The sequence below is a fragment of the Lutra lutra genome, chromosome 4 (assembly GCF_902655055.1).
Source record: "Lutra lutra chromosome 4, mLutLut1.2, whole genome shotgun sequence".
In the NCBI taxonomy this organism is placed as follows: Eukaryota; Metazoa; Chordata; class Mammalia; order Carnivora; family Mustelidae; genus Lutra; species Lutra lutra.
The window spans coordinates 151,190,269-151,216,308 of NC_062281.1; the positions used below are offsets into that span (position 1 = coordinate 151,190,269).

A 26,040-nucleotide genomic window follows, 5' to 3' on the forward strand; every position below is an offset into this window, starting at 1 on the left:
AGCTCCTTCTACCTGGGTCCTCTTTCCCACCTGTCTATTCACTTGGCCAACTCCTGGTCAGGACCCAACAACCATTTGTCTGAGCCACCATCCTTAACGTTTTGAGCTTCATAAGATTCTCGATTAATCGCTGACTGTGAGCCCCTGTGACCTCCTAAATGCCTTCCAAAGCTGTCCATGCTCTCTCCTCATGGCTCCTCTCCCAAGGACAGTCTGGGCTGCCTTCATCTGCCATCTGGATTGTTCTCACACCCCTCCTAAGGGGTTTGCGGGTTTTCAATCTTTTCCATCTCCAAGCTGTTCTGGACACTTGGAGATCTGATCACGTCTCCCCTCTGCTTCAGACCCTTCAGGGAGCAGCTCCGAGTGCCCCCAGGGTGACATCTACACTGCTTCTCATGGTGTCCCAGAGGCCGCACCTGGTCCAATACCTCCTTATCTCTCTGGTCACATCTCTCCATGCTGTTCTGCAGTGATAGTCCATTCTGTGGCACAACTGAATTAATTTCATTTCCCTAATTATACCATATGATTGTTCCTATTAAGGGTTTGGCAAGTTCTGTTTCTTCTCCGAAGAATACATTTTCCTTTATTTCTTTTCAGAGCTAACTCCACTTATCCTTTAGTTTCAAGTTCAGTATTACTGTCCTCAGAAATGTTTTGGTGTCCCCTTACAGTCCACGCCCCTGACCCCCGGCTGCAGGTCATGACTCTTTTGCGTGCTCTCAGATGTCTCATGTTGCTCACTGTTATATATTTTTAGTCGTCTTTTTGTTCCTCTGTGTCGCCCATTAGGCCGGGAGTCCTGTGATGGCAGGGACCGCACCTGTCTTGTTAATAACCACGTCACTTCTACCACTGAGCACGGTGTTGAAAGATGTAGGTATGGAGCACGGTGTTGAAAGATGTAGGTATGCAGCAATGTGGGCAAATGAATAAGCAGGTGAACGAATGAATTTATGACAGAGATAAGCCTCCTTCAGCTGGATTTGTGAGGAGTTCCCTAGCACCCTGCATGTACTCAAATCACCACACTTGCCATGGTTCTCCTATCGGTTTTGGCTTATTTTTCTGTTTCTACCGTTAGCCCTGAGTTCCTAGCACAGCACTCAGAACATGGTAAGTACTCAGTCAGTGTTTGTTGAATTGGTGATCACGTGGTGGGGCTGGGGTGGGGGGATGACCTGCACAAGGAGAAAGAAAATGACGAAACACAAGCATCTCCCCGAAATGCTGGCTCTTGAGATTCTTATTATGTCGCCTTGAAAATTCCTACCACTCTGTGAACTACTTCTCCTTTTGTGATGTGTGTCCAATCATGTCTGGTGCTGTAATTTAGCGTGATATGGGCCATATTGGTAGTAAAGCTATACGATTTGCCATATTAGTTCATCCCACTGCTTCATTAAGCTCAGTGTGCTGCCCGTGGCCGTGGCTGGGCTTGAATTTTGATGTTGGGAAGAACAAAGCCCTTTACATTATCCCTTCAAGTCCCGTGAGTCAGGTAAGAGCACATGCCTTTATGGGACTGGAGAGTGTTCATCTTTGCAGATAATCAGCATATGCCCCAGAGCGTGGGGTTTTCTTATCCGCGCGGTTTGCTGAGTGAGCAGACGATGTTCCAAGGTGTGCTGGGATTTCAGCAACCCCCTCCTATTGCCACAAAGCCTCTGGGTTGGTCAGAGTGCGTATGTTGTAAGACTGAGCAATTCCTCACAACCCATCAAGAGAGTACATGGAAATAAAAGACAGAGGAGAGGTTTGCTGTGGGTGAAATGTTGTTTCATTTAAGCTTGAAAACAACCTTTGGACAAGTGTCCCTATGTTAGAGGAGAGGCGACTGAGGCTCAGACGGATGAATGGCTTGCCTGAAGTCCATGCAACGAGGAGGTAAAGGAACCCATTTGCGGCTAGATCTCTCTGATCCCAGGTCCTGTCTACATGCTTCACACTAGACTAAGCTACTCCCTACTGAACGGTGTGTCTTCTTACCAAATACTGTGTAAGGCTTACACTGAAAGACATCATCCGGCAGAGTCCAGCAGAAACACTCTTAGGTTGCCATGGCCATACCGAGAGGAAAGAAGGAGGGCAGAATATGTGATACAGTAAGGAGGGGAGTTGGAAAGGCAGAGGAAGCTCTAGGTCTTCACTCCCCTTCTCTGGCAGGTGGGAGGTTGCTGTACACAAGGGTTCCTGGTGATTGAGTAGGAACATTTCCTTTTCTAAGGAGAATGCCAGTTATTCTGTTTTCCAGATACAAAAAGGTAAAGACTAGGTGAACTTGAGGGACTTTGTGTGCATTCATCAGAATGCAATTCTAGCTCATAATTTGGAACAAGCACTCCAATTTTGCAAATGCCTCCAAATCGATGAGTTGTCCCATTAATCCATTTCACCTCCCAGTGGGCTTCCCTGCATCAGAAATAATCATGACAGTGCTGGTGAGCAAGGTAGTTACTGTCTGTCCGCAGTTAGAAAGTGTCAGGCATTGCATTTGAACGCTTACATGTATTTTCTCCTGAACAAGACCTTGAGGGAGCTCCTCTTTTTAAAACCCCAAGTTTACAGACAAGGAAATGGAAATTAAGGAGGCAGGACAGAGTTCGTGCCATGACTCCTGACCTTATGCTCTGAACAGACCTGTAGTTTTACCTCACTCATGCATTCAGCAGGCATTACATGTGCCTTATGTGCACGTGGACCTTCTGAACACATTGACTTGCTTGGCCCTTCCTGCACACGTGTGAGTTTTCTCCAGTTCATTCTCTTCTCCCTGGGGAAAAAAAATCGCCCGAATCTCAGCTCACTGCCAAGGCCCACCTCATCCTCTGAGACCCAGCTCAGAGAGCACGTCCATGAAGCTCTTTCTCAGCATTCTCTTCCCCCTGAAGCCTTCATTCCCCCATGATTTTCAGCATGTCGGGTTTTGACAAAGTTTTTCATCCAGAGAAAGCTTTTCTGTCTTTCTTCCATCAACCCAAAATGCACTTAAATACCTCTCTTCCTTACTAGATTGTGTTGTAAGTAGAGACGTGATGGCAGGGACTGTTGTCTTGGGCATCGTTATATCCTCTCAGAGCTGGGATGAGAATTTATCAAAGAGTTGTCACTGTGCAAGATGGGAAATGACATTAATTACATGACTACTCAGTGCAAGCAGAGAGAATGGTGAGAATACAGGATTTGATGAGGTCGGTAAAATTCCCATTTTACAGAAGAGGAAACATGAACTAAGTTCAGAATATGTCCAAGGTCACCCATCGTGTAAATGGAAGAACATGAATTTTTAAACTTCGCTCTCAATGATCCAAAGCCCAGGCTCTTTCTGCCATATTCACTGTTTCCCAGAAGTGGCCGTCAAATAAAACCCCAGTGAAAAGCTCAGTTCCTGAGGGTCTGTTTCCTGTTGGTACGTGGCAGCAAGATTTGCAATTTACTTTTACAAAGAATTTATATATCATCATTGTAGATTCACTTCCCTCAGATGGGGGACTGTCATCACTTGATTTTTTCGGTTCCCCTGACTGGTGATACCGCTCTAGGGAGAGCTTGCATTCCGATTGTTAAACCAGAGGCAGGAAAAGCCATGCAGGAACTCTCTATCCTGGAAGGAGCCCAGCAGATGATGAATAGCAGACCTGAATCTTATCATGTATTTCAGGATGATGTACGGGACTGTTGGAAACTGCCTTTGACAAATGTGCACGGGAAGGGGAATTATCTCCAACAATGAAAAATGTTCTTATTATGTGATCCTAAAAAGGATCAGGACCCCTATCATTGGGAAAATGATCATCCCCGTATCCCTTATTAACAGCGATATGGAAGCATGTGGTAAAGACATTGGACGTTGGGCTGAAGCTGTGATGGATAGCCGTGAGTGCTGGATCACGTTGGACTTATGAAAGGTAGCGTGATGCTTGATAGCAGGTGGGAAATGTGCAACTCGCTAAGGTCGCTTTTAGCCCTTGCTTCACGAGCCTCTGCAGGACTTGTTCCTGCTATCTTAGCCAAGTACCCAGCAGCTTTTGGTCAGGCCCAAAGCTATGATTCAAGAGTAGGAGGTATGCGATACATGTTTGTAGGAAATAGAACCATTTCCATAAGGAGGAGAAGACAGGCATTTTAAATATTTAATCTTACTTTATTTTCTCATTTCACACGCTTATGTGGAAACCTGGCGTCATAGAGATTCACCAGCCTACCCAAGGCTAGAAACCGGCAGAGTGCAGATTTGAACCTGAACAGTTTGATTTCAAAGTCTGTGCGCTTTGCAGACCACGGTAGTTTTCGGTAAATAAGCTCCTGGTTGGAGTTCAGAATAATAGAAACAACCGAATGTGTATGTGAAGTGCGTACTGCGGGCCCTAGTACAGGGTAGATGTTGAAGAGATGCGAGTCTTCCTGCCTTTCCTCCTTCCCTCTTTCCCTCCTTCTTTCCTTCATTCCATTCTTGAGTGTTTGAGTGTTTTCCAAAACCAGGCAGAGTGTTGGCCGCAAAAGATTATAAACAAGTCCTGGGCTTAGGGAACTTGAGATCTCTCCCCAAAGACAGACAACTAAGAAGCAATTAGAGTTCATTACAGTAAGTTGAAATCCCAGAGCAGAGATAAGCAACCACCCAAGGGCTTCCCAGAGGTTGTGCCATTTAAATAAAGATTCTTGGAGTGCAGATTTATTACTTTTTTCAGTTCAATGGGTGCTTTGTGAAATGTCTTCAATTATTATAGACACTGTCTACCCATTAGATTTAAATCCCTAGTTGTGAAAAATAAATCCTACATTGTCCTCTGGTGAAAAGAAGATCAGCAGATCAGAAATCTTGCTGGGCTAGCCACGGCCTCCCCCTGACTTGACTTCTAGAGTAAACGGCCTCTCAAGTTGTACACATATTTTATTCATGTCCTATTACATGTAGGACCAGGCACATAGTATGTGTTCATTAAGCATTTGTAGAACAATAGAGTAGCCTATATTAGATAGGTAATTCTTTGGCCTTTGGCCTGCATTTTCCTAGAATCAGTAATTTATATTCCATTAGTTTTCCTTTGATGTTTTCAAGTAATGATTACTGTGGCTTCTCCTCCTGCTCTCAAAGTTATAGATTGCAAATAGATTTTTGTGTCTTTTGCCAATGCTGGTCAATTTTAATGGCTGCTTCGAGCACTGTGTGGGGGATTCTGAAGTCATACCCCGGCTTCATTCAGGCGTATTTTCTTTCAATCTTTTATTTACTTTATTTTATTTTAGCACATGAGTGTGTGTGCACAAACATGCCAACACATGCATTCTACTTTGATCCTACTGGGTATTTAATTCTGCATTACTTTTCCACTGAATCTTACCATCTAAGCTGTTCCCATGTCATTATAAATTGTGCAGTTATCACTTTACAATAAGCGAGGCGATCTCACTTCCCTGAGCTTTTGCTCACAAGCTCTCCTTCCAGACCTTTATGTCATTGTTCAGTTTCTTCAGTAGTTCATTCCTAAATTTGTCAGATCTCACTTGAGCTGTGGCACACAGAGTTGCTCTCAGTGGTTGAGGATTCATTTCTCTCTTCACCCTTGGACTGATGCAAATGTTCGTCTTCAGTATTTTGTGGCTGAGGGATGATGCTCACTTGTTTCCCTGCAGCAAGAAGAAAAGGAGACCTTGGGAGTGGGGTCCCCTCTGTGGGCGTGTCCCCAGCAGGGGCCGCCACTCCAGGAGAGCCTTGAAATTCAGATTTGCCAACGGAGGCCTCTGGATGCCAGTGATGCTTGCATTTCACATCTTTTAACCTCAGCTTTATCAACTTTAACATGTTGTCCTGGTGCCTTGATTTTTTGGTCCATCTGTTTTAATGTGATGAAATGTAAAGACGGAGCTCAGTCTTGTCCCCTCACAGCGACTGTAGGGGTTTTCAGCTGATCGCCTATCCTCCGTCTGTTAAGGATTCGAATTTTAAGCAGCCAAAAATACATTTTCCTGGTATCTGTCATCAAGTGATTAGTGCAACTATTTAGTTCTGGTCGTCTTTCCTATTCTTGGTAGATTTATTTTCTCTTCTTAGAATTCTACTGCCGCCCTCTCTGTCTGGGAGACTGGAGATGTCATTTAAACATTGCTTATTAGGATTCCAGTATTTGTCTCTCATATACAGTCAGCTAAATCAAAAAGTCAGTGTTTTTAAATTGCAAATTTAAATGACAATTTATAGACCAGGTCTACTGGAAATTTTCTGTCCTTGGCATCCATCACTGCTTGCGTGTACATAGTTTTATGCTCCTCTCTTTCTCTCTCTTTTTATCTTCTTGAGAGCACAGCACACATATCCATCAGAAGGATCAGAACTGCTTGCAGTCCAACAAAAATGCAATAAAGATCTTGAAAGGAAATGAAGACAGACACCGTATCCCAGACCTTCTTTAGATACTCGTTCTCTTCCCTACCCCCACCCCTGCCTCTTAAAGAGGAAACTTGCATTAGTCACTTTTTAAAAAAAGTATTGAAGCACCTGGTTTAGTTTCAAATAAAATAAACATTCACCAAAGGCCTGAAAAATGCCAAATATTGTTACCTCAATTAATTTGCACGATAAACCAATGATAATGACACTATTATTAGGAATGGTGTCATAGCTGATATTTACTGAGCACTTACAATGTACCAGGCACCGTTCTGTGGGTTTCTGGTGCCATTACTCACTTAAGGTAATAAGATGTTGATTTCTAAAAGAGAAGACTGAAATGCATGGGAGCTGGCTTGCTCGGGGCCCAAAACTTGAGTGACTGGTGGAGCTCCAGCTTCTGATGGAGACAGAACCCTGTCTACCATGCTAGCTTCTATTTTTATCTTCAGTGAGAAAACTTGGGGCCTACTTAATATCTCTATTTTGTAAGAATGACAGATTGAAAAGTCATCACACCATGCTTTACTGAGTTTTAATTTTTAGCAGATTGGGTTAGAAGGGGTGGGGGTGGGGCTGTGAACCTTGAAATCATCTTCTTCTACCGGTCCATTTTCCCTGGGATCAGAGTAGATTGGCAAAGCATTATGATCTTCCATTTCAGAGCTGAAGTATTATCCATCTCGATGGGGGAAATCATCTCTAAAATCCTTCTGAAGCCAACTGCTGCAGAGGTTGGTGCATTTCAGAAAATGCCTGCAGTACCCAGTAACTTCAGTGATGAAAATGAACAGAGTCAAGTCTGCATCTGGAGGCCCATATTGAGTATGCGCCCCCTCCCCACCCCCGCATCCATGTTGTGTCCTGTGTCTCCTCTTATCACAGAGCCGGGAGGTCTGCCTTTCAGCCTATGTTCACCGGGCTCCAAAGTCAGCAGCAGCTGGGGGGTATCAGGGCTGCTGGGGGTCCAGTCAGACAGAGGAGGTGATGATAGGGAGAGATTGAAGGACTTTGTCTTGCCTATGAGAAGACATGGAGAAGGAGCCAGAGGAGGCTAGGGGAGCCATCAGACCAAAATGCTGGTTTGGTTCCTGAGTGAAAGAGGGAAGGAGGGAGGGAGGGAGGGATGGAAGGAAGGAAGGAAGGAAGGGAAGGTAGAAGGAACATCTCAGACTTTAGTAAGGTCATTATGGAGTCCTTGAGCCAGAGTCACGCATCAGAAGAGGCCCCGCCTCCTGGGAATAGGCCTACTGGAGTATCCCTGCTTGCTCCATCATTGGCTGGGAGCAGCCTGTGGGAAACATGGTCTTGTTGTAGACGTGGAATGGATTTCTGAGTGCAATAGTTGGGGCTATTTCCCCTCTTTACAGCTAGAAGTCTACCAGATGCGTTCTCATCCCCCCCACCCCACCCCGCACCAAACTGATAGTCAAGGTACCTAAATCATTCACCCCTCTAAGTTCTTCAGTTAGGTGGTGCGATGACCAGTTCAGATTCCTCCCCCCATGTTACCCCATATGGACACATGTTGGTTAAAAGGAGGTGCCGATTGAGATTGGGGCCCTGGATTCTCTGGCCAGTTTGTCCAGCAGTCCTCAGAACATTTTGTTCTTTCGAAGCCTGCGAGGCCTGAAAAGAGGGGATTGAAAGCAGCTATTGGGTTGGTAGCCCGCGAAGGAAGCCCTCTTTGTACCTGGTGATCTCCCCACACCTCTTTTTGTGTCACAGGCAAAAGGGGAATGTCCATTCCCTCATGCCCCTGCACCCCCACCAATGCCAGGAAGGCCAGAGTGCCATTTCTGGAACATCTTTCTGATGGCCAGCATCCTAGGGTCTTATTTAAGTAGATTCCATGAAAACGACCAGTAAGGGCCATATTCTTTGGAGCATAGCATAGTGATTGTGTCACTGTCTTCAGAATTCCAAACTGACCCATCATAGCTCTACCATTTATCAGTGGCAGTTACCTTGGGAACTTCAAGTCCTGTAAGCCTTCATTTCCTTACCTGTAGAATGGGAGCGATGGGACCTATCTCTAAGGGTGAGAATGCAGACCAGATGTAGTCATCTATATAAGGGCTCCAGATGGCGTTAGACATACGTGTGCTACCTTGCTGCCCTTCTGACTATGGGAGAACCAAAGTCCGTGTATTATGACTGGTTTGTGAGACCTTAAGTCTCGTGAAAGGTGGGCTGGATGAGCCCGTGTGCATGCGTCCATCCCTGCCTAGCTCTGTGCCATAGGTGGTGGGGGATGAGTGGGGGCACTGCATCTGCCCCTTTTGTGCCTTCTAGCTTAGCACTCAGTGTTACTCATTGGTCCTCAAACACTCCGTGCTACTTTATGCTTCCCTGCTCAGTCTTCACATTGGCCTTCCTCCAGAATAATTTGTTGCTTGGAGCAGACCCCACTCATGAAGAAGCAATCTAGAAGGCTGGGCACCCTGAGTGCCTTGAGCCGAGCACTGAAAAGGCAGGCACTCACATATCTTCCTCTCATCTCTCCAGAGCTACTTTGCTTTTTCCAGACTAGCTTCCTGTTTCTCCCTCTCTGCAGTCAGGCTTGCCTTGGTCACTGTGCTCATGGCCAGCTTTACTGGCTTCTGCATTCAAAATCTCAATGAAGACTGAGTCACAGGGTCCCCATTCCAGATCTCAGGCAGGGAAAATCTGTAGGCTCATCCCACCTGACAGTGGGCTGTTCAAGAGTTAGAGACCTATGACGGAGGTCCGAGAGCCCAGGCTATGGGCAGTGGGAGGGGATCGCTATGCAAAGTAGTGAGGCGTGGTCTGAACAGACACAACCACCAAAAAGATTGAACTTAGATGTTACTTCCTCCAGGATGTCTTCCTCTCCTGGGCTGTTCTGATTTTGGGCACTGGCCTCTGTTGTGCTCTACTTCCCTTAACCCCACATCTGTCTTCACACCTGATGGTGCATCCTGAAGGTAGGGACGGGACCTACTTGGTCTTTGCAGGCACTGCCAGTGTCCAGCAGGTACTCCGTAAATAGTTTGGACACCTAAGTATCATCTGGGAAACTGACAAATAATTGTACTGTAGAAGAAGTACTTCCCAGTAACAGCATGAAGCATCTGCTTTGCAGAAAAACAGTTGTCCTCTCTGCCCCACCCTCACGCCCGCCCCCAAGGTGCAGTAAACATCCATGGGGACAGAAGCAGGGCTCCGGCGACTGCCTTTCATGTGCAGTCATGCTCCATGTCTTTGATCCTGATCTCCTTTAGGTATTGAATCCTGAAGGGCCTGCTGCATCTCCTCACGGAACAGCCATCCGGCACCCCACGTATTAATGCCAATTAGCCTGGGAAAGATGAAAACTTTGGGGACTTAATGAGCTGAGTTGGCACCTGTTCACTCAGCACTCCAGCCTGTGTCTCTTCAGCTGCTCCCACCAACTGGATGGTGTCAGGTTTGGCCTTTCTGGGGAAAGGCTGACAAAGGCATTTTTACTCTAGTGTTTTCCAACTTGTCCTTTACTTTTGGGTGGCTGACCTCAAGATTTTTGGAGCCACACTCTTCAGAAGCCTCGTTTGAGGCCATACCCATATCCCCACCCATCCCATACTCTGCCCCATAATGCAGAGGGGCTGAGACTAAGGCCTTGTGTGAATCGGGAAGACAGCGCCTGTGTGACATCCCAAAGCAGCCTTTCCACTTAGGGGCTGTGTGATAGGGCCGAGTGTGGTGCGTGGCACTAAGCAGCTCTGTGAGTGTTGGTGGAAGGACAGTCGCCCAGCACACGGCTGTGTCACAGCGTGTCTACTCCACTAGCACACCGTAGTGCCCATGATGGCATGACCGGCACCCTTACCAGTGCCTGTCCATGGTAGTGCCCAAGTAATACCTGTTGCATGAATGAATGAACAAAGGATGAGTCGTGATTAGGAGCTCTAGCGGGAGAGAGACCTGGATTGGAATCCCATTGCTAGCACTTCTGTACACTATGAACACAGGCAGTTTGCTTCCATCTCTCTCCACCCCTGGTCCTTCACTCTTATTGGAAGGACCAGTGCTTCTCATGGTTTTGGGCTTACATGTAAAGTGCTTACTTAGCCCGGTGTCTGGCACATAGTAAGTAGTTGTTCTTTTATTATTGATGGAGTAACTTTAAATAAAGTGCTGGATACCCACATCTCAGTGCCCTCATTTATACAATGAAAATGCTTCTCTGTGCTGTACGGGTTCGTATGAGGAATAATTTGATACTGTGAACAGCACGGCCAGGTCTGGGCTCAGAGCTCCATAGATGAGAGGTGATGCCAGCCCCATCACGAGAAGGCTTGACGGGCTCAGGCAGTGACCACCCAGCTCCCAGGGCCATGCACAGGAGGAAGGGGACAGGTTTGGAGAGGGGCTCTTCTGTAGCTCCCCGACATGACAGTCATTTGCGTGGTCAGACACACAGGGCTCTGGTCTTCTTTTGCCTTTCACCTTGAAAAAACTCGGGCTTTTCAAAGGGATCCTAGGCTATATTATCAGACTTTCACCTAGCAAGCTGTTCTTTTCAGCAGACTGACTTTTATAATTCTCATGACCAAACGCCAGCCCTTCTTTACCCAAACCCCCTTAATCCTTTGATCTTGTCTCAGTCACAAGAAATGATTGTCTGCAACGTCTTGCCATACATGATTTAGGGAGGATTACTGAGCAACCGCAGTCCATCCCTCACCTTCCCCTCCCCCACCAGCAGTCACTTCCTCCTGTGAAATCCTCCTGGGGCCCCAGACCCCAAGAAATATCCTTGGAAAGAAAAGAGCTAGGCAGGGCAGCTGGAGCAAAGGCAAGAGGTTGGTAAGAGGTTGAAGGGAATATTCCAGAGGAAGGGAGGACAGGTGTGAGTGTGGAGGTACTGTTTTGTGAAGTGAAAGAAAGCCTGTTCCTGCGGCTCAAGGTAAGCAGACGTGTACCTGGGCCCCGTCACCCTGTCACCCTGCATGTCATCCGGCACGACTCTCCAGTGAGGTCTCTGAGGTGGCAGGACTGCCACAACAACTCCCGGGTGCTCTTCCAGAACAGAACCACAGGACCTGGGTGGCTTGCCTGTAGTCACAGGGTGAGTGACGGCCTCTTCCAAGACTGGACCGTAGCTTCCTCCAGCAGATCCGCTCAGCAAGATGCAGGGCTAAAATGTTCAGTCAGGTCTGGTCCTGTGCCTGTTGCCGTCAGATTCATTCTCCAGCCGGACACGGCAGAGTGTCCTCTGTCACCCAGGGAGCTGCACCTTACAATCCCATTCTCCCCATGGCTCTTCTGACATTGGGCTTCAGGCAGGGCTCAGCCCGTGGGGGGCACTGGGGGGAGATGGGAAAAGTTGGGCAAAGGGGGATGTGGGGGGCCCTTCTCTTCCTCCCTCTCCTTCCGGTTGTGGTTCTGGCAGTCGCTACATCCTGGGGATGAGGTCCTGCAGGATGGCTCTTGTCTTGACGGCCGCAGCCCTCCAGGGCAACCTTGCGTCGTTCCAGCCACCTCTCCACAGCCCCGTCTCTCTGCTCTGGGCACTGCCTCCTCCTTTTGTGGGTCTGTTCCCAGGGCTGGTGGCAGCTTCCTGCACTCACTAATCCTTGGATCACTTCCTTTTCCCCTGGCTTTTCAGCTCTTCCAACACCATTGTAAGGGTTCCCTGCACTAAATTCCCTCTTTGAATAGCTGGCAAGGGTTCACTTTGTTTGATGGGTCCTTGACTGATCCTTTGTTTGAAAACTGGCTCCCCTAATATGTGAGAACTAGAACTTCAGGCCAGCCTCTTAACCTGCAGAGCCTCTTCAGTCACCTATGAAAGGGAGATTTTAGATTTAGAGGTTACGTGTGTATAGAAGCTAACAGAGGGCTTGGCGCATAGTAGGTGTTTAATGAGTGGTAACTCTGTTATTCCAAGTCACTGAGGAAGAGAGTAAGGCCCTGTCAGGGAAGGAAGCTGTCCTTTTAATTTTCAACTCCTAGCAGGATGCCACACACTTAATAAAGTAAGTAAACTTAATAAAGATATATACATACATATATATATGTGTGTATATATATAGAGAGAGAGAGAGAGAGAGAATTCAACAGAAGGATGAATTAAGAGACCACCACTATCATCCCAATAATCCTAGGACTTCGAAAAAAAGATTCAAAGAGGATTTTTTGGATTTTCTAGTGCAATTCTGTTAATAGTTTCATTTTGGAGGCCCGTTTGACGCGTTAATAGCCATAAAGTCAACAAACGGAGAACATTCCAGTAACCTTCGGAAGGTACTTAATTGAAACAGCGCAGGTTGTGTCCTGTGTCCTGTCTGTCTCCTTTGCCCTCCTGCAGTGTCTCTTTCTCTCTCTCCTTCTTGGTTCCCGTTTCTTCTCTTTCCCCCAGACAAGTTGAAAGCTGAATCCCTTAACAGTTCTCAGCGCTCCTGGCTGCACCCCTGGTACACACAGTCATTTGCCTGCCTCAGAACTCTTGAAGGAGTGGCCAGATGCTGCTCGCTTTGGGGAGGGGAGTTGGAAGGTTTCATTAGTCACACTTGCTAAAAGTGTAAAACCTCTGGTGGGCTTGTTGAACATGGGGAAATCTCTGCATGTAAATATTTATAGATTAAGAATCAAATATTAAATATTTACTTCAGCTTCTTGGAATTATAAATGACTTAATAAAACCTATGGGGAGTTGGAATGGCTTTGGTTCAGAACCAACCCATATATTTAATTGTCTCCCCAACCCCCACCACTCCCTTATGTCACAGCAGCATGGCAGAGTGTGGGGTGCCCGTGGAAAAGAAAGAGACCTTGGCTTTCAAGTTGGGGTTTGGTTCATTCTCATTTTTGCCTTCTGTGTTACAGGATATGTGTTTCAAGTAGGCATTCCTACAGGCCTGTGAGGGTGAAAACCCCACCCTTCGGGGCTGTATTTCTCAGTTGTACCATGAAGCACAACCCCTTGGGCGGGGGGTGGTTGTCAGGAAACACAGGTGCCATTGCCCTCCCAGTGATCAGTCAGTGGGCATCTCCGCAGGGAGGGCCTGGCACCTGTATGCTTCAGGAGCATGAGCTAAAGAACCATGGGAGGCGTCTCTGAGGCTACTCATGGGAGAATCTTGACAAAGACTTTGTAGTAAGATAGATTCTGATCTGAATCTCATCTCTGCTGATGAAGAGCTACGTGCCTTGGAGAAAACCCCCTCTGCTCTCAACCTCGGTGTCCTCATCTTTTTTTTTTTTTAAGATTTTTTTTTTTTAAGATTTTATTTATTTGACAGAGAGATCACAAGCAGGCAGAGAGGCAGGCAGAGAGAGAGGAGGAAGCAGGCTCCCCGCCGAGCAGAGAGCCCGATGCGGGGCTCGATCCCAGGACTCTGAGATCATGACCTGAGCCGAAGGCAGCGGCTTAACCCACTGAGCCACCCAGGCGCCCCTTTTTTTAAGATTTTTAATTTATTTATTTGACAGAGAGATCACAAGTAGGCAGAGAGGCAGGCAGAGAGAGAAGGGGGAAGCAGGCTTCCTGCTGAGCAGAGAGCCCGATGCGGGGCTCGATCCCAGGACCCTGAGATCATGACGTGAGCCCAAGGCAGAGGCTTAACCCACTGAGCCACCCAGGCGCCCCAGTGTCCTCATTTTTATAGCAGACACTAGAGTGCCTCCGTGGACTAGTTTTCTGAGGTACTATAACACATTATCACAAACTTGGTGACCAAAAACAAAACCGGAAGGTTGCCTGGGTGGCTTAGGTGGTAACATCTGCCTTCAGCTCAGGGCATGATCCCAGAGTTCTGGGATCAAGTCCTGTGTCGGGCTTCTTGCTCAGCGGGGACTCCGATTCTGTCTCTTTCTCTCTCTCTCTCTCTCTCAGCCTGCTGTTCCCTCTGGTTGTGCTCTCTGTTTCTGTCTCTGACAAATAAAATCTTTAAAAAAAAAAAAAAAAAGGAGAGAGAATAGAAATCCACTCTCTCACAGTTCTCACATTCTCTCTGAAAGTCCAAAATTTAGGTGGGTCAGCAGGACTGCTCCCCCCTGTGAAAGCTCCAGAGGAGAATCTGTGTCTTGCCCCTTCCAGCTTCTCATGGTTGCTAGTTGGTGCTTTTGGTCTGTGGTCATGCCTCTCTCCGCTAGTCTCCTCATCTCCCTGAGTGTGGGTCTTTCTGTCTTCAAATAGCCTTCTCTTCTGTGTGTCTCTTGTAAGGATGCTTGTTACTAGATTTCAGACCCATCCAGATGATCCAGGATGATCTCCTTATCTCAAAATCCTTAACTTATTTATGTCTACAAAGATCTCCCCCCCCCCCCCCCCGCAAATATGGCCATACTCACAGGATCCACCGATAAGGATACAGCAGTATCTTTTCAGGGCTACCATTTAGCCCATTCGAGTATCTCAAGGGCTGATGGTGATGTCACCGACAACAGCTCTCATGGGCTGGTGCCCATACCCTAAGTTTACTTTAGAACAAGTCTACTTTGTGTGATTTGGGGGTGATTGAAATTATACGCCTGCAGAAGCTTATTTTATTAACATTTACAAGGTATTGACATGTATTATTCATTGTTTATTTGAAAATTTACCCCTTCATTCACTATTCATTCCTGTGAACAACAATGTATTAGAGTATCTGTCTGTAAGGGGCCAGTTACTAAGCAGGCCCTGAGGATATAATTAGATAGATAGATAGATAGATAGATGGATGGATGGATAGATTTCTTGAGACATGAACTGGATATGAAGATAAACGGGGAATCTACTATAGTCCAGTGTGACCAGGACCTCAGTGGATATATTTGCCCGGGATTAGAAGAGCCAGAAATGTGCCCAGGAGACTAGAGGAAGCTTCACAGAAGAGGTACCATGCAAGCTAGATCATACGAGTTGAAAGGAGTTTATTAAACAAGAGGAAGACGTGCAGGCACCACCTGAGACGCTCCGTGTATTCAAGCATAAGAGATCATAGTGTTTTGGAAGAATGGTGAGAAAGTTAGTGTCCTGGAGCTGTAGGGTTCTCGTAAGGAAGCAGTGAAAGTGAGACAGCTGTAGGAACCAGAAGCCAGCTTTTATTTAATGCCCACAAAGGGGAAAACAGTATTAATCCCATTTTACTGGGAAAGAAAGAGAAATTAGCTTGCCCAGCATCACACACCTAGTTAAAAGGAGGACTTGTGCCCCGTTTTCTGCCTCTCCTTGTGTCAGAGAGCAGCAGGCAGATATCCCTCAGTGCTCTTCTCCCATGGTCTGCAGGTGTTTCTTTGCTTATGTCTTATTCCTCCAATATTGCGAGCAGCCCTTTGATTTCTAGGAGACCTGCCTTGTGCCTAGCGTGTGCCCCTGGCCTGCCTCATGCCTGGCACCCCATAGGCATCTAGGAAATCTTTGCTAACTGAGTTTTATCACAGGAGAAATCCTGGATCAAGCAGGAGAGCTGGCTGAAATTCTTCCTGAAGTCCTCTCTGACCTCAAGCTTCCAGACTGAGTTTGCTTACATGGGAGGCTGAGATTTTCTTCTGGAGTCAAAATACACGGATACCGCCCGAAACCATTGTTCCTTATTTCTCTGGGGGCAGGGACGTATTTCCACACCCAGCCCGCTCTCCGTCTGCCACATGCTTTTTTATTGGTTTACACGGTTACATCTATTTACGTTTGCCGTCCACATGAGTGCTGCTTTTTCATAATTCATAGAAACGTCACACAAAATTAATCTGCAGTGAGAACTCGAACTTGACTAAAGCCAAGCGCCCTGCCTGCGAATGTCTTTGTTCCTGACAGCATATCCTTTGGAGCCCTTTTGGGTGTCACGTAGGTTCCAAATTCTCCCTTAAGGAGAGCCAGATTGAGGAAATCACTAATCTCCGACAGTTGTGTAGATATAATTAAAGATATACGAATTTAAAAATACCTGCTCTCTCAAATTACTTCCTAAAAGAACAGGGAGGGGGGAGAGAGAGTTCTATTTAAAATGTCAGATACAGACGCATTAGGCCAGGTAGTCAAAGCACTGTATGTCTGTCATTCATGAAAACTGACAATTAGGTCCATAAATAGATTTTACAGGCTTCCACACAAGAACACACATCCTGCACATCTCAGCCGCATAAAGATGAGGAGCGGGGATGGCAGCCGCTGACTCACAGGAAGGGAGCAGCCATTGGGAGGTGATAGTGAATGAGATGTTTGGAGCAAATCCACTGTGCCTGGAGGCTGGGTGTGGGGCTCAGGGGAGGAGGGAGCCCTCAGCAAGGTGGGAGAAGGGTGTAGCATCCCATCACGGCTCTGCCACGCAGCACCTACCTGAACTCTGGCCAGTCTCCTCATCTCCCCAAGTGTGGGTCTGTTTCCTCATCTGCAAAATGAAATAAGTAACAATCGTCTCAGCTATTCCTACTTGCATGGGTGGTCGGGGGAGCTGATGAGGTTTGAGCCCACATACGTAAGCTGTTGTTCTGTTCCTTGACATAGTCAGATGTACACCAGGAAGAGACAGTGCAGGTGATCAGAAAGCGCGTTAAGACTGCATCAGGGGAGCACAGAGAAAATGCCTGAGAGTAAAGCTGGACTTGGCCTCAGCTTTGATAGCGGGAAATCCAGCCAGGTGAGCAAGAGCCTGGGAGGAGGTGGGGACAGGGCCGGGAGGTAGATCCGTTGTAAGACCTGCTCTCAAGATCTGAGCTCCATGCTTTGGGGTCCTCACTCTCCAGATTGAACCCTATTCAAGGCACTTGGCATCTCTGACCCTCAGTCTCCCTCTCCACAAAATAGGTGAGATGATTCTATAACTACTTTCTCCACAGGACTGATGTAAAATCAGCTAAAATCACATTTAAGTGTATGGAAATTGTGGTGCCAGCGTGAAGTTTATGACTGAAAATATCATGATCCCATTGGAAAGGATCAGAGAGGCAGGTCTGGGTACCCATCCTCTCTCCTATTATTCATTCATTCATCCACTTACCTTATTCGATAATCCTTTTTAATTTACTTATTTCTTATGCTTCTTGTTTATTATTTGTCTTCCATCGATGGCATGTTCCAGGTAGGCAGAAATTTTGGGGTCTATTCTGATCATTGAAATGTCCCAAGAGTCCAGAAGAGCTCCCATCACCTAGTAGGTGAACAATAGATATTTGGTGAATTAGGTATGTTGTCGTTTAGGCATTATGATGGGAACAGGTACTGTGGTACCGAGGAAAGACTCTTTTCTTCAAAAAGTTCATAGTTTGTTTGGGGGTATAGAGGGGAGACATAGGAACCAATGGGTCTAATGTAAAATATTAAGCACAGTGTGATATGTACAGAAGATATGCTCCCCAGCTCTTTTATAATGTATGAAAGAGGGTTTTCTCCCAGGCAGGGATTAGCCAGGTTGGTGCCCTCGGGGAGCTGGTGTTCCTGGTAGCTACAATTGGCCTGGTGGTATAGGGCAGCAACCATGGTATTGGAATGAGGCACACTTGAGTTTGAACACAGACCCCACCACCATCACACAGCTGTGACCTTGAGTAAATAATCACTCTGAGTCCCCTTCCTTCTCCTGAAAAGCTTTGTGAAGATTCAGAAAGAAAAAAAATGTAACAAAAACCATTGACACAAAAGCCGGCTCTTCTCGAATGGCTTCCAGTCCACCCACCATTCCTTTGCCTTTCTCTCCAAACCTGAAAGTAATACAGCTTTTCCAGGTATTTCGTCTGTGAGATAGTTTTTCTCTCTGTTTCTCATATTTACCAGTGAGGTCTAGCATCTTTTTTCCTTCTCCTGCTGTGGCTGCTCCCACCATCCCTACTTCTCCTAGAACACCCCCACCACGGCCACCATCATTCCTGTGGCTGCCATCGCTCCTGTGCCTTCCCTGTCCTCAGCTTCCCCTGGGAGCAGCCCCCACGCCCTCTGCTATGATTACCGCCTCCCGTCCCTGCCACGATCAGTCCTTGTTAATGAGCACTTACTAGTCTAGGCATTGCACAAAGCATTTCATATTAATCATTTCATTTAATCATCACAGCACTTGAGGAGAAAAGGTGTTATGTCTCACTCGACAGACGATGAACCTTAGACTTAGTTTACTCGTTTCCCAGGTCACAATGCTCTTGAGAGATGGATGCCAGCGAGAGCCCCTCTCTAGTCTGTGATCTCCTTGAAGTAAAAGAAGCCCTCACACTGGCACATGCGTGGAGCTCACAACATTCTTACTGCCTGGACAAGGGCACCGTGCTCAAGTCTGTGGTGTTGAGACACCTGGGAGGTGGTACCTGTATTTCTAGGATCGGAGAGCAGGCCGTCTCAGGGACCTTCCCTCTTACACTCTGGCTGGGAACAGAGGTGTGAGGGTGGTGGGCTCCTGCCCACTGCAGCCAGAGGAAGAGGCTCTGGGTCCTCTTGATCCCATTTTACATTATGGGTTCAGTACCTTACCATGGGGGAAGCCTTGCCCCTGTGGTTAGACTAGATGCAAATGAGCCTCTTAGAGATGCAAATGAATTTCCTACAAAGAGCTCTGGATCAGAGCTGAAAGGATGTGTGTGACTAAAAGCAGGGACTACTGAAAAAAAAAAAAAAAAAAAGGAAAAATTCCTTTGGGGACTTGCCAGCTAATTAGCTACAGCAGCCCTCCTTGGTGGCCAGCCTGCTGATGTGGGCAAACCTGTGGGTTTGGTGCTTAGTTTTCATCCTCACGGCCAGCTCTGGGGAGAAGCATCTGGGGCAGGAACACAGGCCCTGGGCCCAGAGGTTCTTAATCACCTGTAAGAGGATTGGTAAGAGTTCTAGACAAGAAACAAAACTTCTCTGGGACTGCCTCGTCTAATTATTGTATCTGATGTGATTCCAGCCCTATATGCTTGCTTCAGATGTGGTTCTTCCACATAAAGCTGTGTGACCTTGGGTAGGTCATTTTAATCTGTCTGGGCCTCAGTTTCCTGGTTGGTGTAATGGGAATAATAATGCTCATGACAAGAGTGGTCGTGAATATTGACAAATAGAAGCTGTGTGTTGACATCCTTTTCTCCCCTCTCTGACAGTCATTCCAGGATTCCATCTGTTTTAATGGTTCCTTCCTCTGTTTACCTGCTGAAAACCAACCCTCACCCCCAAATCCTTCTCTCTTCCTCCCCCAACCAGTAAACCTGCTTGAGGGTAGTGGCAGTGCCTCGATTTCCATTTGCTCAGTGCACGAACTAGATAGGCGAGAGATGGCTAATGAATGAGTTGACTATTGGTGTCCCCGCCATTCCATACTTAAAGGCCATGATAACATTTCTGTACCGTGCTTCTGTTCGGAAAAGTATTTTTAACGCTCACTTGTTATGTAATTGGCATAAGCATCCGTGATAATGTTACTGTTTTGCTGGTGAAGAAGTTCCAGTTTCCTGAGGTGGGCATGGCTTGTCCAAGGTGACCCTGCTGGTACCTGGCATGGCTCACACTTCATCCACTAGTCAGCAAATGTTCACCGGGCACTTCCTGCTGGCCAGTGATCCGGGCTTTTCCTTTTTTTTTTTTTTTTTTTTTTTTTTAAGATTTTATGTATTTGATAGAGAGAGAAAGATCGCAAGTAGGCAAAGAGGCAGGCAGAGAGAGAGGGGGAAGCAGGCTCCCCGCTGAGCAGAGAGCCCAATGCCGGGCTGGATCCCAGTACCCTGAGATCATGACCTGAGCCAAAGCAGAGGCTTAATCCACTGAGCCACCCAGGCGCCCCAAGGTGGTGCCTTTCTTATTCTCTTCCTTCTTTACAGCTTCCCCAGGGCAGCCACATTCTTCTGGGACCAACACCTGAGTGAGCAGTTCCCGGCTGCTTGGGACCCCCTGTTGTAGATGGGGGCCGCTACCTTCATGGAGCTGATATTCTGTAGTGGAAGCAGAGAGCAGACAGAAATAGCACATTTGTTAAATAAGTAAATTATTGAGAATTTTAGAAGGTAATCCCTGATATGGGGGCGAGGGAGGGAAGGGGCTCCGAGACCTTTGGAAGGACTCTTCATCTCTAGCATCTCTTATTAGAAAAAGAATGTTACTTTGTCATTGATTGTGTCCCTCTCCACACTTCGAGAAAATGTATGCCTGGTCCCCAAGGATTTCAAGATGAAGAATTAAGTCTGTAGGCTGACTGTGTTTCTTGCAGAGTTAGAGGAGGCTGGTGGAGGCTGCAGCAAACTACAAGAGGGCCAGCATTTACCAGTGCGTGTGAACAGATTAGGAGGGTAAGAACAGTAATCTTAAATACAGCTAACAGTTATTAAGCGCTTGCTACATACCAGCCACTGATCCAAATTCCTTATACATAGCAACTCATTGAATCGTCACAGTAAGCCCTTCTGATGGTGCTTATCATGGCCCTATTTCATGGAGGGGGAAACTATGGCACAGAGAAGCTAATAACTTGCCCAAGTTCACACAGCAGAAGATGGCAGAGCAAGCCCAGGGTGGTTGTTTCTTGGCTCTTTTAACTATGCTACTATGCTGTAGGGTGAAAAGTAGCTCCCCTTTAATCAAAGGAGCTGGCATGATGTGGCCTGAGAACTGCCAGGGTCCTACTGACAGGACGGGCCATGGAGTAATGGGGGGGTAGATGTACAGTGAAATCAGTTCAGATATGAGAAAAACCAAGAGCACTGGATACCTCGAATCATACTTTTGGCCTATACTTCCCTGTGCCTTGGTTTCCTTATCTGCACTGTGGAAGGGGATTGGCTTAGAGGATCATCTAGAGGCCCTTTGCCATAGAGCCTCCGGAACTAGGAGGGCTGTGCCATTTCGTCAGCTCTGGACCGTCAGGTCCTAAGCGGTGAGTGCAGACCAACTTAGTTTGAAGTGGCTCTCCCTTTTGCTAGGGGAGGGCACATGGCTTGAATAAATAGCTTATATTGAACAATTCGAGCCTCAGTTTCATCGTCTGTTAGATGGGTGCACTGAAAGAGCCCTGGCCACAGGGTTGTTTTGAAGATAAAATGAGGTCATGTGAGGGGCCTCTGTACTGTACTGCCTTGCTCTCAGGCCCTGGTGGCTTGATCTCATCATAACATTGTGAGGATTCTGAGGACCAGCCACTGGCAGGACAGTAATTAGCAGAGAAAAGAGTTTCTCTTAAAACTGGCTAATAGTTTTCTTTACTACTTCTTGCACACTAGTTTCACTGTGACCCAAGTACATTACAAATTACAGCACCTTCCCACGTGTGCCATTTACTCTTACTCTGCTCTGCCTCTGCTTGCCAGGAACTGGCAGGGCCTTAGACCTCCTAGAACTTTCCCCTGGCTTCTCACCCTTTAGGTCTGTGTACATGTCATTTGCTCAGCCTGTAATGTTCTGTGTCTCTCAAGGCCAACTTAGTCCAGCTACTCATTCTGGAATCAGATGCTCTGATGGCTGACCCCAGTTGAATTAGTCACTTTGTTCTCTTCTCTCCTAGGGTATTCTGCTTCCCTCCCCATAGTCCTCATTTCACTGTGCTTTAATCACCTCTTTACTGCTTTGCCTCTTGTCTAAACTGTGAATTTCCTGAGAACAAGGACTGGATCTGTGTTCATTATCTCCGCAGCCGGTGCTTAATATGTTTTGTTGGCTGAATGGTCCACAAACCGAAAGAGCTCACACCAGGGCTGGGATGCAAAGAGCACCCTACACGGGGAAGGCAGAGACCAAAGGACAGAAAGGTGGCACAGGGAGTTTTGACTCTAGCCTCTGTTACACAACAGCTGAATGTATACCATCCTCCAGATGTCAATTATCTGTGCTGTGTCGCTCTCCGAGGTGCTGAATCAGAACCATCTCATTAATCCTCACAAACATCTTCTAAGGAAGTGAGAAAGTAGAATTCATTTTTTGTAGCATGAGAAAATGAGACATCAAAGGTGCTGAACCTGCACATTCAGGGGTTGATATAGTTCACTCCCCAGCTCCTAGGGAGTCAGTACAGAATACACCCTCCTCACCATGCCTGTACTTCCCCTTCTCTTCTGACATCCTTCTGACATGTCTCTGCCACCCCCGCCCCACCTCCCACCTTCCCACTCCCATCTATTTATGACTTGCTGTGTCACATTCAGGTTCACAGATGATTTTAGAAGCGGAGAGTGAGCAAATCCAGTCGAACAATTTAACCAGATTCAAACGGATTTGGATCATTTGCGTAATTGGGCTAGCAGATGGCAAATGTAGTTCAAAGTACAAAAATGTAGAATAATTACAAGGGGAGAAAGCAATGCAGTTTATGGATGAGGGAAGTGATTTGGGAGAAAAGCTCATTGAAATCATTACCTCAGTGTGTTAGAAGGACAAACAGCACAACTCTGGGTAACAGAGGCAGAGCACATAGAGTACTCCGGTGACTTCTTGCTGGATGGAATGCAGGAAAGAGGACCTGTCTGCTAGAAGTAAGAAAGGAAACAATTGGTGAGGAGAAGGATCTGGGGAGGATGATGCTTGTCATGGTCACCTTATGGGTTCACATTTCTGTTCCTGTCTTACCTATGGCCCCTTGGTGAGAATCTGTTTCCCCTTGAGCCTCACTTTCCCTTGTTATAACATGAGCAGACTGGTGTATACATGGTGTATACACAATGCCCCTCCCCAAAATCCAGTGTTTTCAATGACTGGAAATTGGAAAGGGGTTGTTTGCTAGTGTGATAGACCAAATGATGACCCCTCCCCCAAAATCCTTGTCCTAATCCCCAGAGCCTGTGAATGTTATCTTAGATGAGACATGGCAGATGTGATTAAGTTAGGCATCTTGAGGTGCAGAGATTATCCTGAATTATCAAGGTGGGGCCAAAATGTTGTTACAGATGTCCTTTTAAGAGGAACACTGAGGGCTCTTTGACATAGAAGAAGGAGATTGGAGTGTTGTGGCCACCAGCCAAGGAGTTCCAGTAGCCATCAGAAGCTGGGAGAGGCAAGAATAGAATTCCTTGCCTCCAGAGCCTCTGGAGGCAGCAGAGCTTTGCTGATAACTTTGATTTTGGCCAAGTGAAAGTGAATTTAGACTTCTGGCTTCCAGAACTCTAAGAGAATAAATTTTGGTTGTATTAAGACACCAAGTTTGAAGTAATATGTTATCACAACTGTAGGAAAAGGGAATTTGACCAATACAGAAAAGATCTGGATGAAGTCCAGGCTCTGGTTTTCCCATCTCTGGAACCCTGGGTCATCTCTCTTGACCTCTGTTTTTTCATGTTTAAAGTGGAATAATAATAGTATATTTCTTTATATGGATTATTGGGAAGTTGCAAAATAGATAATGCATGTACCCTGTCCACCACAGATATATTTAAGAGAAAAAAAAAAAAGCTAGGCATAGTTTTAAGTTTTGAATCAAGCAGTATTTAGTCACCACTCAGAATTACAGAGAAGCTGACAGGGTACAATTTTGGAGTATGAAGGTAATACTCAGTATTAAGGAGGCAGCTGGAGTGTTGGTGACATCTTGACAGCGTGTCTATAGGAGGCAGGATGATCGCCACCAAAAAGAGCGTCAAGTCTGGCTCCTGCCCTAGAGAAGGTTGGGGTCCTAGAAAAGGCAATCCAGCAGAACCTAAGAGCTAGCACCATGACAGAGAGAGGGATATCTTAGGTTAGGAAAACAGGATTTTGGTCAAGGATGTCATCCTGGGGATGCCTGATCTCAGGTGTGGTTGCCATTGAAGAAAGCTCAGGTAAGACTGCTGGGCCCAGATCCCAAGTTTCTAAGGACATCATAACACCAGGTCCTAAGATTCTGAATTCACTGGTATAAATTCTGCCTCCATCAGAGTGGGTTTAGTCCAGGAACAGTGGCTGCTAGGATGTCAGAGATCACTCAAGGCTGCTTTAGAAATTAGGTCACCAAGTCAAAGAAATCTGAGCTGAAGCTAGGTTCTTCCAAGGTGCTTTTCTGAATCTGAAAAGACCAATGACATCTAGAAAGTTGTGCAAGATGGGTACAAGTAAGAAGTTCTAGCTAAGACTATGGAGAGAGTCAGGGCCTGATGAACTTGGTGTTTACAAGTGTGGTGCTGACTATGGCATAGGGAGGCTCTGATGGATAAATATGGAAAATGAAGACCAGAAAGATTGAACAACTTGCCTAAAGACTTGGCATGTTAAGGACAGAACTGCACCTAGAAACTTTATCCTTTGTCAGATTCTTAAACTGATCAAATATGACTCTGTTGTAAGGTCTTACAGACTCTTTGCTCTTGAATTTAGAAAGATTTGTTCAAGATCCCATCTCTGTTGTAATCAGTATCCAACATTTAACAACTCCTGTGCTCTATGATTATATGGCAAGTTTTTGACCATCATTTAAGGAAAGAATGTGCAGGGAGAAAGGGAAGATTCTAGGAATAAAAAGTAATTAAACATAATAAGTCTCTTGAGATTAGCCATTAATTTGGATGAGAAATGTAAAATTGCCTTTAAAGTAATAAGGGATAATATCCAGTGATTGTAATATCCAGCCTGGGAGGTAACATGCTGATAACATTGCACAAGGCAGGATAATACATGTGGCAGTTCCCTGATTTTTGTAGAATTAATGATGTTGGTTTCATTTCACTGCTGATTTAAGATATACATTTCATAAACGGCACATTAAGGCAAATGTATCAGAATTGCACCTAAAGAGCTGAATAGCCAGGAAATGGCAGCCCCTTTAACACTGCAGTTTTATGGTATCTTAGATTTAATGCTTAATCAGTATATATTTACTACTGTTTATTTTAATGCCTTGAAATGCCAGTTCATCAGAATTATTGGAAATATTTTGAGAGGGGCCTGGGAGTATGCTGGGGTAACATTTTGACAGATGGAAAACTGAAAAAGAGACCAGAATACTCTTAGAAAAGACTTGGTACTTTTTTAATAGGAGAGCCGGGTGTTACTTCTCCTGTCAGAAGTGCTGTGTTGTTTGGGTTTCATAGAAAATATATCTATAAAGTATATAATAAGGTGAGTTAAGGCAATTTCATAAGCAGGTTTGCCTCAGACTTTATTAACTCAATGAATTATGATGATGGAACCTGCTTCCAAAATAGTGGGTTCTTGAAAAAGAAGCTGTTTCCAGGGAAAAAGCATCCAGTCATTCATGAGCTCATTGCTTCATTCATTCATTCATTCATTCATGCTATTTCGTTTATCCGTTCATCACTTGCTTACTTAAGAGTACCTACCCTGTGCCAGGCACTGTTTTGATTGTTGGGACTCAGTAGTTTTAAAAAAGTGGTCTCTTACATTCTGTGTTATGGAAATAAGATACAGTGTTGTGTGCTAAGTTTTTTTTTAAGTCATTAAGGACTTGACAGGATGCTTAGGATCTAAGTGAAAAAGCAGAGTGAAAGTTTCTGGTTTTAGTTTTATCTGTGTGTGTGTATTTGATAAGAGTAGAGGAATTGATGATTGCACTGAAGTGACCCACATAGTTAATGTGTATGTCTCTGATTTTGCAGATAAAGCATACGTTTTGTTTTCGTTTCCATATTTACATTAAGTTTCCCGCAATAAACATTCAGGACTTTGCCAGAAAAGAAAAGCAAATAAGTAACCAGTGTGGGCACTGATCCCACAACTGACCAGCATGGGTGAGTTCTGGGTTTTTAGGAGTTCAGCTATGTTATATAGAAAACAGTGTGTGAAACAGTAATCCATTTGGATTCTTTGTTTATTATCCTGAATTTGTCCTTTTAAAGCCAAGAAGTCTTCT

At 45.9% G+C, this 26,040-nt stretch overlaps 1 protein-coding gene and 1 long non-coding RNA gene across 7 annotated transcripts in view; both read left to right on the forward strand.

The window, feature by feature from the left end:
- Positions 1-26,040, forward strand: part of DAB1 (DAB adaptor protein 1) — a 407,123-nt gene that overhangs the window by 130,511 nt on the left and 250,572 nt on the right. The window lies entirely within an intron of this gene.
- Positions 907-10,530, forward strand: LOC125098393 (uncharacterized). Its single transcript, XR_007126814.1, has 4 exons — positions 907-943; positions 3,821-3,911; positions 7,059-7,128; positions 9,640-10,530. It is a non-coding gene; the product is annotated as an uncharacterized LOC125098393 (long non-coding RNA).